Source organism: Marmota monax, unplaced genomic scaffold, assembly GCF_021218885.2.
Source record: "Marmota monax isolate L192 unplaced genomic scaffold, Marmota_monax_Labrador192_F-V1.1 WCK01_AAM20220418_F8-fsc00007, whole genome shotgun sequence".
NCBI lineage: Eukaryota > Metazoa > Chordata > Mammalia > Rodentia > Sciuridae > Marmota > Marmota monax.
In genome coordinates, this window is record NW_026692781.1 from 24485879 (window position 1) to 24500645 (window position 14767).

Below are 14767 nucleotides of genomic sequence, written 5' to 3' on the forward strand. Positions count from 1 at the left end.
CCACCTGAGAAAAGAATTTGGGCCAATTCAGGACTCAATATGGAAAATAGGTTTAATTCAGGAGTCTTTTCGAGTTTGGAATGGTGAGTCTCATTATGGGAAATCAAAAACTGTTATCCATCTTAATTCTTCCCTTCATAAAGAATTCTACCTCACAGCATGTATATTAAATACCTATTTTTTTTATCTGGGCCCATTGAAATACAGTATAATGCCTCACAAAATATATATTAGGATACATATTAGGTTAAATGTGAAAACTGTATGTTGCAATACTGTATTAATTGAACCATATGGCAGAACCCAGAACAAACTGTTATGCTTCTCCAAAGACCAGTAGCTACCTGGCTCCCTATAAAATCAAAAGAACCGTGGCAGGAAACACCTTCAGTAGCGTTCATGCAAGAGTTGCTAAGACTGGCTTGCTAGATATTTAAGACCAAGGCTTAAATATTAAGGTTAAAATAAAAGGGCCAAGAAAGCCAATATTTGGCTTTTGCCCTCTGAGTCAGCCTGAACCAGGGAATGAGAGAACTTCTCTAAGTTTAAAGACGGGACCAAACAATTTATTGGGTTGTTAATAGCTGGTATTGTTGGTCTGGCTGGCATCATTGCCTCTGCCTCCATGACAGCTGTGGCCTTACACCAAGAGATCCACACAATGTATTAACTTCAGCAATTCCATCAGAATTATACTGAGACCTGACTAACTCAAGTACATACAAATCAGAACATCCTGAACAAGGCCTAGTGACTAAAAATTCTGCTGTATGACTAGGAGAACGAGTACAAGATTTATGATGGACTCAGAGACTTCAATGCCATTATAATATTACTCATTTTTGTGTTATTAGAGTTCCATACAATGACACTGAGATTCAAATGACCAAGTATACACAATCATCTAGTGGGACTTGATCCTTTTCCTAATGCTTATCTAAAGAAGTTAAAATTACAATCTCAGGTCCTGGCTATGGTTAATGCCAAACACCTGCTTTTAATAATGAAGAAATTTGGGGGAGTTTAGAAGGAATTTCTTCCTGTAACCCTTTTAAGTACTTTTCTATGCATATAGTTGGATTACTAGTCTTAACTATAGTGTTAATTGTATCCCATTTCTTGCTTTGCATAATTTGTTGAAAAGAATGGAAATGATTAAGCCATCAGGAAAATATCATTCCAAAGTTACTCATGCTTGCTCTGCTCCAAAGGAACCGAATCCCTGAAATCATGGGAAGAACACCCTAAATCTGATTGGGCCTTAATGAAAGATAATAGAGTCCTCAGCTATATTACATGCCAAAACCAATTTTCTAACACTAGGAAGTTAATCTTCACCTTTTATGCTAAAATTATTCTCTAATATTAGTAAGCTAATTAACCTTCATTTTATATTACAATTTGTTTCCCTAACCTAACAAACCAGTTAATAGTCACGTGTTGTTATAATATTTTTCTTTTCCCTATTTCAGTTTTTTAATAAAGCTCAGCCACAATTGCCATGAAAATCTCAAAGCATCTCTTCTCCCACCACTCACTGCCTGATCTTCTGGAGCAACATAAAAATAATTGACATTGCTCCCAATAGCTTCTGAACATCTCCCACACATCCCCCTCTGCATAACCCTCATATTCACTTCCAGGATTCTGAAAGGAAGACCCTCTCCCTACATCACCCTATCCCAGCAGGAAGCAGCTAGAGACCTCAACATTCAATTCCTTCCTTTCAGAGTCTGGAATATTAGATATGGAAAATGACAAACCCCAAAATAGTAAGGCCTGCGAAAATGGAATAAAAAAGAAAGTAGCACGCTGATGGCATTGATCTCTTCCTGGTGACAAAACCATCCCTAGAAAGCAAGCCAAAGCATTGATCCTTCCCTACATAAACACTTTCCCAGTGACAGTACAGTGGGACACTGAAGGGAGAAAGATAAGCACTGAACACTGACCCCAGACCCTCCAAGTAAAAATATTCCTCAGTACAAACAAATTTTAAAGTTCTCACAAACCTGTTTCCTGAGTGCCCAAATTGACTACTGACCCTAGACCCCCCCATCTCACCCAGTGAGACAGACCCCAAATTTTTAAGTGCCCTAGACTGATAAGCTCATTAATTAATTAAGTCACCTCTCAGTATACCTTATGTAAGTTCAGTCCCCTCCTCTGTCCAGTGGATCATTTTCCATCAGGAGAGTGGGTCCATTCCTGTGGTAGTAATCCCATTCCTGAATAAAAGGCTGAGATATTCCTGAAGTTTATGTCTGGCCCGGTACTTTTGTGCTAATAATGCCATTTTTTTTAAAAAAATATTTTTTAGTTGTAGATGGACACAATGCCTTTATTTAATTAATTAATTTATTTTTATGTTGTGCTGAGAATCGAACCCAGTGCCAGGCGAGCACTCTACCACTGAACCACAACCCCAGCCCCCCATTTTTTTTTATTGAAAAAAATATGAAAGTTTGAAAAAACACTCTAGGTATCAATATGAAGAAACTTATAGTTGAGTTTAGGTTGGAAAAAACCAATAGTTTGAAAGCATACTCTCAGTGACAATATGAGGATATAAGCACTTCACTTGTAGATGGAGTGAATGAAAAACTAACACCTATGTGGGCTGATTTTATATTGAATTTGCCCTGTGATCTAACAATCCTGCCTTTGGACAAGTCTTTCTGTTTCAGGCACGTTACAAGTGGTGGAGAGAAAACCTCTTCCTGTCTGCCTCTCTGTGGATAGCCTTCCTCTTCCCTACTAATACTGGACTTGTCCATGTGACCTTCTTTGATCAAAAGGACAATAGCAAACTTGATGTTCACAAAAGATTGAAAAGTGCTTGTGCTTCAGGGCTTCCTCTCCATGTGCTTGAACCTGAGATTGCCATGAGGACACAAGGGGTACTAGCTAACCTACTGAAGGATGAGAGGCACTTGAGAATCCTTGATTGACAGCCTGCCAAACACCAGACACGTGAGTGAGCCTATCTTGGGCTATCCAGATCCAGCTGAATTGCCAGCTGACTTCAGTCACATGAGGAGAATAACAGAAGGACAAAACTGAGTCCTGCCAAAACTGCTGACCTACAGAATCTTGAGCTAATAACTACCACTTTATGTCACTAAGGTTTGAGGTAGTGTGCTATACATAGTAAAAGCTAACTGTCAAAATACTAAAGATACAATGGTAAAAATAGGACAAGGCATGTTCATTGAAGCACTGCCTTTAATAGCTAAAGATGGGAAACAGTTCAGATGTCTAGCAATTCAACAATGGTTGAATAAACCACAGCACATTCCCCCAGTAGAACACTAAACAGGTGCAACACGGGTAGTAAGTATCTCTTCATGGTCTTTTGTTTGTTTGTTTTTTACAGACACAGATTTATTTGGGAAAGCAAATACACATCTCAAGGAAAAATGTTATCTATCTTAGGGAAGAGACATTTTTTTGGAGGATAAAGTAAGTAATACACATTCGAAGGAGGATGCAGTCCATCTCCAGAGGGAGAGACAGCAACTTTCTCTTCATACTTTAATGAAACACTTTTTAGAATATATTGTTAATTGAAAAAAATAGGTGCAGAATTGCACATTATGCTGCTTTTTATTTAATAATGGGAGAATTTTAATATGCATTTTGCTTTTAATTTAAAAATGAAAGAATTAACCAGAAAATAATACTGATTTCTTATGGGAAAAAGGAAGGGACACAGAAGCTAGATATGACTTTAGAACTATGCAAATATTTTGTACACACACAGTCAGTCAACTTTTCATCACCAGGACCAAAATACTGTCAGAGGTTTAGTCCATGGTCAGCCAAGTTTATTGCTTTGGGCCCAAGGGAAGACAGATCATGGCGGAGGGGCACTGCTCCATTCATGGCAGTAAAAGAAAATACATCATAAATAATATTTCCAGGAATCAGAAAGAGATAAAGGAGGAAATGGGCCACAAGGAAGATGAACCCTTCCAGGGCATGTTCCCAGTTATCCACCTTTTCTAGCCCCCTGCCTATAGTCACCACCCAGTTAGCTTACTCATACTAGGATGGATTGATTAGTTACAGCTCTCTTAATCCAATCCTTTCTGAAAATTCCTGCATTAATACAGGAATTCTGGAAGGACATCTCATATCCAAACCATAACACATAAGATAAAAAACAGTCATATATACCCAAAGTAAAAGCAAAATAAAATGAAGAAAATGAATGAAACTAGTTATGTTGGTGTCTTAACCATACAGAGAAGTATTTCAAGTATTTTAAAAACATAGCCATTTGTCTGTGCATCCTTATTGGGGAAAATTTTGGGTAAAAATAAGAAGAAATAGTAATGTTTGTTAATAATTATTATTATGAATCTATTATATATATCTTTTTTGTGTTAAATACAACACATTTTTGTTAATATATTAGAAATCAAGAAAAGATACAAATTCAAAATGCTAAATGAAGTTAATCAAGTAGAATTATAAGCTTGGGAAATATTATTATAACATATTTTCTTTTACAAAGCACATTTTTGCTCTTTGACATTCAATGTGCCACCAAAGATCCTGGTGTTTTCATGGGCCACCACCCCACCTGGTGTTACCAGTATTGTAAGAACAAGCCCTAAGAAAAGTCTCTTTCTGCTGAGGTGTCCCTGATGCCAAGATCCACATCTTTGACCTTGGGCAGAAGAACGCAAAAGTACATAAGTTTCCAGTATGTGGTCACATGGTGGGTGTCTGATGAATATGAGCATCTGTCCTCTGAAGCTTTGGAAGCTGCCCATATTTGTGCCAACAAGTTTATGGAAAAAACTTTGTTGCAAAGATGGCTTTCATCTTCAAGTGTGGTTCCACCCTTTCCATGTCATCATCATCAGTAAGATGCTGTCCTATGCTGGGGCAAACAGGCTCCAGACAGGGTATGATGGGCTGCCTTTGGGAAACTCCAAGGCACAGTGGCCAGGATTGATATTGGCCAGATCATCATGTTCATCCACACCAAGCTGTGGAACAAGGAACAGGTGATTGAGGTTCTATGGGCCGGCCAAGTTCAAGTTCCCTGACTGCCAGAAGATCCACATCTCAAAGAAATGGGACTTTACCAAATTTAATGCTGATAAATTTCAAGTCCTGGTGTCTGTGGAAGCAGCTCATTCCTGATGGTTGTGGGGCCAAATCACTCATGAGAGCTTCCTCTGTGTTGTCCCCTTCTTGATCACACTCACCAATAAATCCGTATTTTATTCCTAAAACAAAACAAAACACATTTTCTAGACCTGTTCTGTGAAGAGAGTAATGAGCCCCTAGACCCAGATTATAGTTTCTAAATGCCATTTTCCAATAAAAGGAATAAGGATTCCTTGGAGAAATGGCAAGAACTGTACAAAATGAGCTGGAAACATGTTGTTGGACCCGAAAGAAGGGAAACTATTAAAGAGTACTGGGGTCATTTAAAAAATACTCAGGAGCCAATTTGAAGAGATTCTTTCTTGCCAAAGGTAGACAATGTTGTCTAACAAGATAATAATTGCAATAAATTGAAACTTGTGCTCAAATTCATGAACTAATAAATCATACCCAAACATACACACATATACAAACTTTGTAGGATGTTAAGAAACTCATTATTCTGAAAATAGGTAAATACAAAGAATAATGGAGCATTTATGCTGCCTCTCCTATAAAAACTATGCTTTGGGGGTAAACTAATCGTAGATACGGAAAATTCCTTTCTTTGTGAGGAATTCCAGTTAACAAAAAAGTAATGAGAGCATCCTAATATCATTATGTTTTTACCTCTAATAAAATAATGAATCTAGGAATGATTACCAATACCTTCTAAAATCATTTTTGAAAAGTTGATGAGAGACTTCATAATAAATAGATCTACTTGATAATTCAGGACCCCTGAGAAATCACAAAGTACAGTTGGCTCTCCATATTGCAGGTTCAACATTCAGTGTTTCTGCATTCATGGATTCAGCCAACCAGGGGAAAAAATATTGTGTCTGCATTGAGCATTTACAGGGTTTTATACATCATTATCCCTAAACAATAAAGTATAACAATATTAATGTAACATTTACACTGTATTAGATATTATAAATACAGATGACTTAAACTACATAGGAGGGTTACCTAGGAATGAATGGAAATGTAAGCAGAGAGATGGAAATTCTAAGAACCAAAAAGAAATGCTAAAGATGAAAGTAACAGAAAAGAAGAATATGACTGGACATGGCTGAGGAAAGGATCCCTGAATTTGAGAATATCTTAGTAGAAACAACTAAAACTGGAAAATATAGGGGGGGGGGAAACTGCTAAGAAAAACAAACAAACAAACAAACAGAATATTCAAGAACAAACAATACATCTGTGGCACACAAAAGGTGTAAATAGGCATTATGAGATTATAAGAAGAAGAAGGAGGGGAACAGAAGAAATATTTGAAATGACAATGATTGGAAATTTCCTTATTTTAGTGTCAGATACTGAAACAAATCCAGGAAGTGCTGAGAACACAAAACAGAACAAATGCCCAAAAGGTTACCACCTCAGCATATCATATGCAAAATACAAAAAGTCAGCGATAAAGAAAAAAATCCTGAAGGAATCCAGAGGGGGGAAAAACAATCTAACATATAGAGGTTAGGAAAAAAAAACAAAACCCAAAACACAACAACCTAACAACATAAGAGTTACATTTAATTTCTCAGCAACCTTGCAAGCAAGAAGAAAGTTTGCTCATAAAAATCCACCAACTTAGAATTGTACCCTATAAAAATATCCTTCAAAAGTGGAGAAGAAATAAGACTGTCTCAGACAAATAAAAATTCAGGGAATTTGTTGCTGGTAGACCTGTCTTGCAAGAAATATTTAAAGTTCTTTAGGATCCAGGCATGGTGACACATGCTTGTAATCCCAGCAATTTGGGAGGCAGGAGCCAGATCAAACTGGGTAACTTGGTAAGATCCTATCTCAAAATAAAAAATGAAAAGGACTGGGAACATGGCTCAGTGGTAATATTAGTAAAGTGCCAGTGGATTCAATATGTTGGAATTTTTTTTTAAAAAAATTGTTTCTTTAGAGAGAAGAAAAATGATATAGGCCAGAAACTCAGATCTTCAAGAAAAACATTGAGGAAGGAAAAGTTGAAGGTAAAATAAAAAGTTTTAATTTATCTTATACTCAATTATTCTAACAGATAAGTTTGTTTGAATAATAGCAGCAATCCTGTGTTTGATTGTGTTTGTAATATGTGGGTAAATGAAATTAATGACAATAATGATATAAGCAACAGGAGGGAGGGGTTAGGATAATTTCTAGATCAACCATTGAAAAAAAGCTACAAAAAAAAAAGTAACTGATAGGCTAAGAAAGGAGAGAAAATGGAATCCTATTTATAGCTCAGTCAAAACCTTCTGTATCAGTTGGATTTTAGTCAGGAGACAGAAACTCCATAGTACATGGAATAGGGAGAGTTGAAAATAAAGAAGTATTAATTAGTTATAGGGCATTAACTACCAAGGGGTAAACTGTAAAGAACAGAGGAGTGGGAGATGGAAGACCACCTGCTATCTAATCAGAACACCCAGGAAGGAATAAATCTAGAGTCTTTCCCTATCCCCCAGGGGTGAGATTCAGATCTCCAGAAGTGAGTGTGTAATGGCTCACTGGTGACTGAAGTCCACTGAGGTGGCACAGGTGGGGGGGTTGCCACCCAAGTTGGGACCTGCAGCTGTCCATGGGAAGATACCAGCTGGGTACTTCTAAAGCTGGTGGGTTTTCAGGACTCACTGGACTTGCCCATGTGGGTTCTGCTGAAACTGGCTGGGAGGCTGCGCAGTCCCCTGAACTACAACTGTTTTGCACTAGAGAGACAAGCAGCCTGGAGCAGTAGAACTGGTAAATATCTCTTCCTCTTACCAAGTCCCTCTGGTGCCCTCTACTGACAAAGCTTAACATCTCGACAGTTGGCAAAAACATGTTTCTGGGATCCTGCTGATAGTATCACATTGGAGTGAAAAGGGGTCACTTGATTCTTGGAGCTGAGCAGTAATAAATTAGTAACTGACACACATACTCAAGTATTCACTGGTGAAATGATAGAATGTCTGTGATTTGCTTAAAAATAATCCTGTGGATGGAGGTACAGAAAAAAGCTTATTCATAAGATGATATTTGGTGAAGATGGGGAACTGGTATATAGGATTCATTATACTTTCTTCTATTTGTTTTCATTATAAAAATGTTTAAAATATGAGGCATATTTTGAGCTGATGATTTATACTATAATGTGTAATACTATAATCCAATAATCTAGAACTGCTTAGAATTTGGGGGAAAGTGAGTTGTCAACCTCGTGAAGCTTGAATCAGCCCTGACTGGGAAGACAGATCTATCACTCTGGCCTATTATGGGAGAGAAGAGGACTTCTTTCTATTCAGAAAGTTTGGGGCTGGGTTTAGGAGGCCAACATAGATATAAGCATGATTTTAACACTGAAAGGGTGAAATTTAGGCAAAGCAATTGCCCTAAATAAGTTGAAGTGTTTGTTGTTTTTATTATTGCACGTTAATTTCCTATCAATGAAAATCAAATAAGCACTACTGCTAGCCAGGCCTCCTCCTACCCTTACAAATTAGCATTAGTGAGACTTCATGTAAACTAGTAATTCAGACCTCGGACTCTTAAAGGAGAGAGCTGACTAGTACCTAAGAGTGTCTAGTTTAACGATTGTTCCTTATTTCTAAGGAAGGGAGACCATGGTACCTCTAGGTTCCTCAGCAACTGCAGCAACCTAGAGTCTCTGCCAGATAGATAGAATGGTGGCCACTGAATAAGGTGCTGGCAACCTGAGGTTAGCAGAGCACGCAGTTGGGCTCTGAATGGAAGCTACGGTGCAGATTGAGCTGCGGAGGACCCCAGGACCAGCAGGGCCCTTGGTCTCTGTGTAGGTACGCCTAAGGACACAGGGAAGTAGGAGAGACATCTTGCTACATGGTGAGGGGCAAGGTGGGGTTTGTGGAAACCAAGGAGTTTTACTTACCAGTGGGAGGGAGTGAGCAGTTACTGGGAATTGTGGAGGAGGTGTTTCCTTTCCTGCCCTTTAGGTGGCGGTGTTGTTTGTGTGGGTGTGTGGGAGTGTGCTCTGTGTGTGTGTGTGTGTGTGTGTGTGTGCGCGCGGGCGCGGGGGCACCACAGCATTCAGGTGTGCATGTGTAGGGACATCGGATGTGTGGTAGCAGTGGCAAAAGGCAGCTCCATCCCATAGAGAAAAAGGAGCCAAACTTCATATTTAAATCAAATATATGAATAAGTGAACATTGCTGGGTAATCAACCTGATGTATGTTTTTCCCTCTACAGTGGTTGCATTTCACGCACATTTAATTTATGGTAAACAAACAAGCCAACAACAACAACAACAACAACAATAAAAGCAAGATAGAAGTGTGAAAGAGAAAACAGAAATATTCATTTCAATAGTGCATTTACCATGACATCAACAACTGGTGCCCTCTGAGTTGTCTCAGCTCTTCATGGCTCTCAGAGTAGAGCATCTTGTTGCTCTGTGGGATTCTAGTCCTTAAGGACTTTTTTGTTTTTAATGCAAAGCAAATGTCTTATCCAGACCTCAATGAAGAATATCAGTGTTTCCCTCTCTTTTCTTAGGAAAATAAAATTTTGAAAATTATATGTTGCACATCTCTGCTATATTAAGTGGAATCACAGTCACTAATATCTTTTACTGGAAATTTTCAGGAAATAGTTGATATATGCTTTTATTTTATATGTTGACTTTAGGTCCTATGCCTGCAAAAAACATGACTTTCCTGTATGATTTATTTTATGCACATTGATCAGAATAAGGAACTCATTTGAATATGGCAAATCAGTATTGTACAGAGGCTGTGTCAAAATTCAGCATTTATTATTTCATTTCATTTAAAACTAAAGTAGCTCCTTAAGAGCAGGGTGGGAAGAGTATTGAAAAGTGAAGGTGAACTCTTAAATGTAGCAGCTGGGGAAGGAAGGGTCAAGGGATACAGGAAAACAACCCTCATTAATATCTCAGAGGAAATAAAACAGTAGGGGCAGAAACGTGATAGAGGGGCCACAAGGACAAAAACTTGGCTATGTAAATTGTGAAGTGTAAGTCTGATTTTACCTGCTCTTGTGTGACAATTTAAATTGTTTATCACTTTGAGCCATCTGTGCACACCCCCACCCTGATGTTTTTGCCATGCTATAAAATGGTGTGAAACACCCATAGATCCAAAGCAATATTGTGGTCTCTGCTCAGTAAGAGTGAAAATACTCTTGATTCTGCCCTTTCCTTCCCCCATTGCCCCCACCCCCACCCCTCATTGGAATTACCAACACTTCTGGGGTTTCCAGCTTGTCTCTGTTTAGTGTTGATTGGAGGCAGAAGAGCCCCCTGGGCATTGCTAGTGCTCAGAAGCATCTGGCAGTGCAGGACCAGCTGGTGAGACTGCCTGATACATGTGATTGCAGGGGGAGCCGAAGGTGGTGGGAAACCGGGAGAAGTGTCCTCAGAGGAAAAGATCTGTGCATGTGGAACGTGACCCAGAACAAAACCTTAGTTATCAGGGTGAGAGGAGGCCTTGAGCACAATGCAGTGACTGTTCCTAGAATCTCTCCTTGGCCCTGCATGCTGTCTGGATCCCAGGGAAGGGGACAGCTGCAGAGATAAGGGAAAGGGCTGTTGGACTGAACTGTGTAACATTTTGGAGCCCAAGGTTGCTTTCAGGTTTCTTCAACCCTGGGTCAAACACTGCTGGGCCCAAAGGAGAGGGAGAATTTCTTAAACCACCTTTACTCCCAGACTCATTTGAGAATGCATTTAGGTTGCCAAGTGGGGTGCTCACTGCTGGTCCTGAGGGAACAGCATGGCTGCTGCTACGCTCAAAGGTTCCTAAGGGGCACATGCAGAGTGGAATCTGGGACCATTGGATTGTGAGGGCACTCCCAGAATGCTGTAGGTTGGGGGAACACTTTGCAGGGAGTTGTCATGCCCAAATTGGTCCTCCAGTCTGTGTTAAACTAAAAACAATTTTTTGGTTTCGGGTTTTTCTGGCTGATGTCCTTAAGAGTATGGAATTATGCAACTTTATAAAAAGTTTCAAGTCTATTAAAGTGGAATAAATTTATTATTCCCTGAAACTCTACCTGTTCTCATCTGTGGGTGATTTAAACTTCTTGTGTTGTATATAAGCTTGAGTTTTGCGGCTTTCTTGTAACATTTTCTTTAGATTTCAGAATGTTATTAATGCAACTAATGTTTTAAAATAAGAAAATACATTGGAAGAATCCCCAACACTTTTCAAAAACAGTTTGGGAAGAAAATTAGTTTTCTAAGTTTGTTTTATGTGATTTCCACACAAACCTCCTAAAGCAAAATCAATATGCAATAAAATACGAGGCACTGGAACTATTGCTGTCAGTTTCTCACTAATACATGTATTAGAACAAATCCCCGGTCCTACTCCTGTGCTTTCCCCCCATTTTGTGTCCAGGTAGTCCTGGAGAAAATCAAATGTAAAAATGTCTTGCTGCATTGTAATTTCCACTTTGTATCCACCTTCCTTCTTGCACGTCTTTTTTCTGCTTCCAGTAGAAATTTTGCAGAGCTCGATGATATTAAAAACAAGGAAAAAATGACTTTTGAGAAGGAAGGAGAGAAAGTCAATTTACAAGAATAATTGGCTGCTTTTCCTGATCATGGAAAAAGTAGAAAAAATGTCAGCAAACAGAGCTTTCTTCTCCATGGTTTACTTCTTGCATCTATCCTCTCTTTCAGGTTGGGCTCAGGGCTAACCTCAATCCCAGAGGAGACCAACCTGTACCTGATGATCAGCTGGGCTGCTTCGAGGTCTGATTCTTTTCATACCAAAGGGGATTGGGCACCTTTCTAAAACCTGCCATGCAAATACTGCTGGTTAATCACTGGCAGGTCAGGTCTACTGACTTCTTTTTCTTTTTTCCACAATCACACACAGAGCCTCGATTCAAGCTTCCAGGAATTAATAAAGGAAAAGACAAACAGACTACCGAGATTCTAATTAACTTTGATATGGATTTATGTGTAAAGTTGGATGAGTCACTGATTTTTAATAAACGGGAGAGAAAATCTTAAAGATTAATGTAATAGCTAAGAACACAGGAACCAGAACTTTGATGCTTGCTTAATTCTTTCTCCCAGCCCATGTCATTTGGAGAAAAAAATATCAAAGACTGTTATGAAGGGGGAAAGGAAGGGGGATTATGCAAATTAAAAGTGCACAGGACTAAATCATTACTCTTGTGCAAATGAGCTTCTCCTTCATGTGCTTTTCATAAGTGTTTTAGGGCTATATTTGCTGAGACTATATTCCTGAAGATAATGAGAAATGGAGGCATGATGGAAAAGAGCCTGATTATAATACAAACTAATTGATCTTTCTATGTAAAATAAGAGGTTATAAAAAAGGAAAGGAAAAAAATAATAAAATCAGAAGTCCAGTAAGAACTTGATGTTACTGGTTATCTTTTATATAAAGTAACAATAATGAGTACATGTCATACATGCTTCGAGTTTCCCCCTTCCCAGACTCGGTTGGGGATATCAGAAGCCAAGGCCAGTGTGGCTACTTTACCAGTTGTTCTCTCTAGTATTCAAGGCTCCCTATTAGTTTCAGGGGGCTCTGCCATCCTGCTGCCTCTTTTGCCTTGGGTTGGGGGCTATGGCACAGTGTAGGTTTCTGACTGCCAACAGAAGTTGCTCAATGTGAACTGAGAATCATCAGCTCTCTGGGTTCTCCGGCCACTCACTTTCCCATTTAATGGAAAGTTCAAGTGTTGACATCATCAAGGTTAAATAATTTAGCTTAAAGCTCTCTTTGGTCTGATAGTAGACAGCTAATACATATAAAGATTTATTTTGAATGTTTGTACAGATTAAGTATTCAATTTTTTCCTAAACGATAAACTGACATCCTGATAGATTGGAAGCAATGCGCAAGGCCCTATTGTGTTTGATTAACCTTGACTGTGGGTGCTTTTGTAGCTTAGGCAGCTGATTTGAACAAACTTGTAATTTCACAGCCTTACAAAAAAAGTCATTAATCTTTTATCATTTTATAAAGTAGGAACTGAGTATGTATTTATGGATAATAAGGGGACATATGTAGATTGACATAATTTATTGATACTTTATTTCACACTTGAGTTCTCTGGACAAACACTTATAAATAACATCCTGGAATATACATCTTTTCTCACCTGTACTTTTTTTTCTTTGAATAAATCCATGAGACTATATTGTCCCTGAGGCTTCTAAGAGAAGTAACTAATAGTGGTAAAAGCTTTGGAGACTGTACTCCGACTTCTCTTACTAGCTGTGCAGCCTTGTGTAAATCACTTAACCTCTCTAAGCTCAACTTCTTGAGCTGACAGATGGAGACAGTATCCTACGTTTGTTCTGTATTAAGTGTAATAACATGGGCAAATTGCTTAGGTCAGATAGTAAAGCTTTTAATAGCATAGCTATTGTTATTATTCCTAGAAGCAGAATTGCTGATTTAAGTGTTGTATATTAAAAATATTGATGCATGCTGTCAAAGTTCATCTCAAATTTTGGAATATAAAGTTGTGGGCCTCATTAACAAGCATATTATAATAAGTAATAGGAATGCCCATGAATTCAAGAAGCTGCCCACAGTATTCACTTGCTAGTTTTGTAACTATTCTCTTTTCTTCTGAGAATAGCCCTTGATTTTCATTTGGAGAACTACTTTTCTCATATTTTCAGTCCATGCAATTCAAGGAGTTGACTCCATTCTCTGACTTTAGAAAGGTGCAGAATGTATGAGGCAGTCCTGGGTAATCAAACCATCATATTCCACACCTCCTGTACACTGACTGGCTTTGTAATGGGCATGTGACTTGAACTTGACCAAATCTCACTTGTCCTGTGAGATTTATTGGTCAATTTGGAAAGCAACACACCCTTTGGCTGGGGTTGTTAAGCCTGGAATTGATGGTGACTATCTTTGCTCCTGTATGGAAAGAATCTACTGGGGACTTGGGTATGGTGGCACACATTTGTGATCCCAGTGGCTCTAGAGGCTGAGGCTGGAGGACTACAAGTTCAAAGCCAACTTCAGCAGCTTATCGAGGCCTTATAGTGAGAACTTGTCTCAAAATAAAAGCACCATTGGGTTCAATCCCTGGTTAAAAAAACAAAACAAAAAAACAAAAAAAGAAACAAACTGGGTATGGTAGTCTATGCCTGTAATTTCAGTGGCTCAGGAGGCTTAGGCAGGAGGATCTTGAGTTCAAAGCCAGCCTCAGCAGAAGTGACGTGCTAACCAACTCAGTGAGACCCTGTCTAAATAAAATACAAAATAGGGCTGGGGATGTTGTTCCATGGTCGAGTGCCCCTGAGTTCAATCCCTGGTGCAAAACAAACAAACAAAAAACCAACCAAACAAACAAACAAAAAACCCCAAACATGGAAAAATGCAAACCTAAAATATGGAGGCATCATTATGACCACTAGGAATCAGACATGGGTGATATACACTCTGTATTATGAGAAGCCGTTAAATAGTCTAGAAGATTAACAGAGCAACAATATGCTGGGTGAGAAAAGAAGGAAAAAGACAAAAGGCAAGGGAATCAGTTATTGGACTATTGCAATAATTCTGGGTGAGATAAAGAAGTTGGGATAATAGGAATGGAAGAAAAAGATGGATGGGAGAGACTTTC

At 38.7% G+C, this 14767-nt stretch overlaps 1 pseudogene; it reads left to right on the forward strand.

Annotated features, from left to right (window-relative positions):
• The first annotated feature begins 4571 nt into the window (after positions 1-4571).
• On the forward strand, positions 4572-5212 carry LOC124094649 (large ribosomal subunit protein uL16-like; annotated as a pseudogene).
• Positions 5213-14767: the final 9555 nt, after the last annotated feature.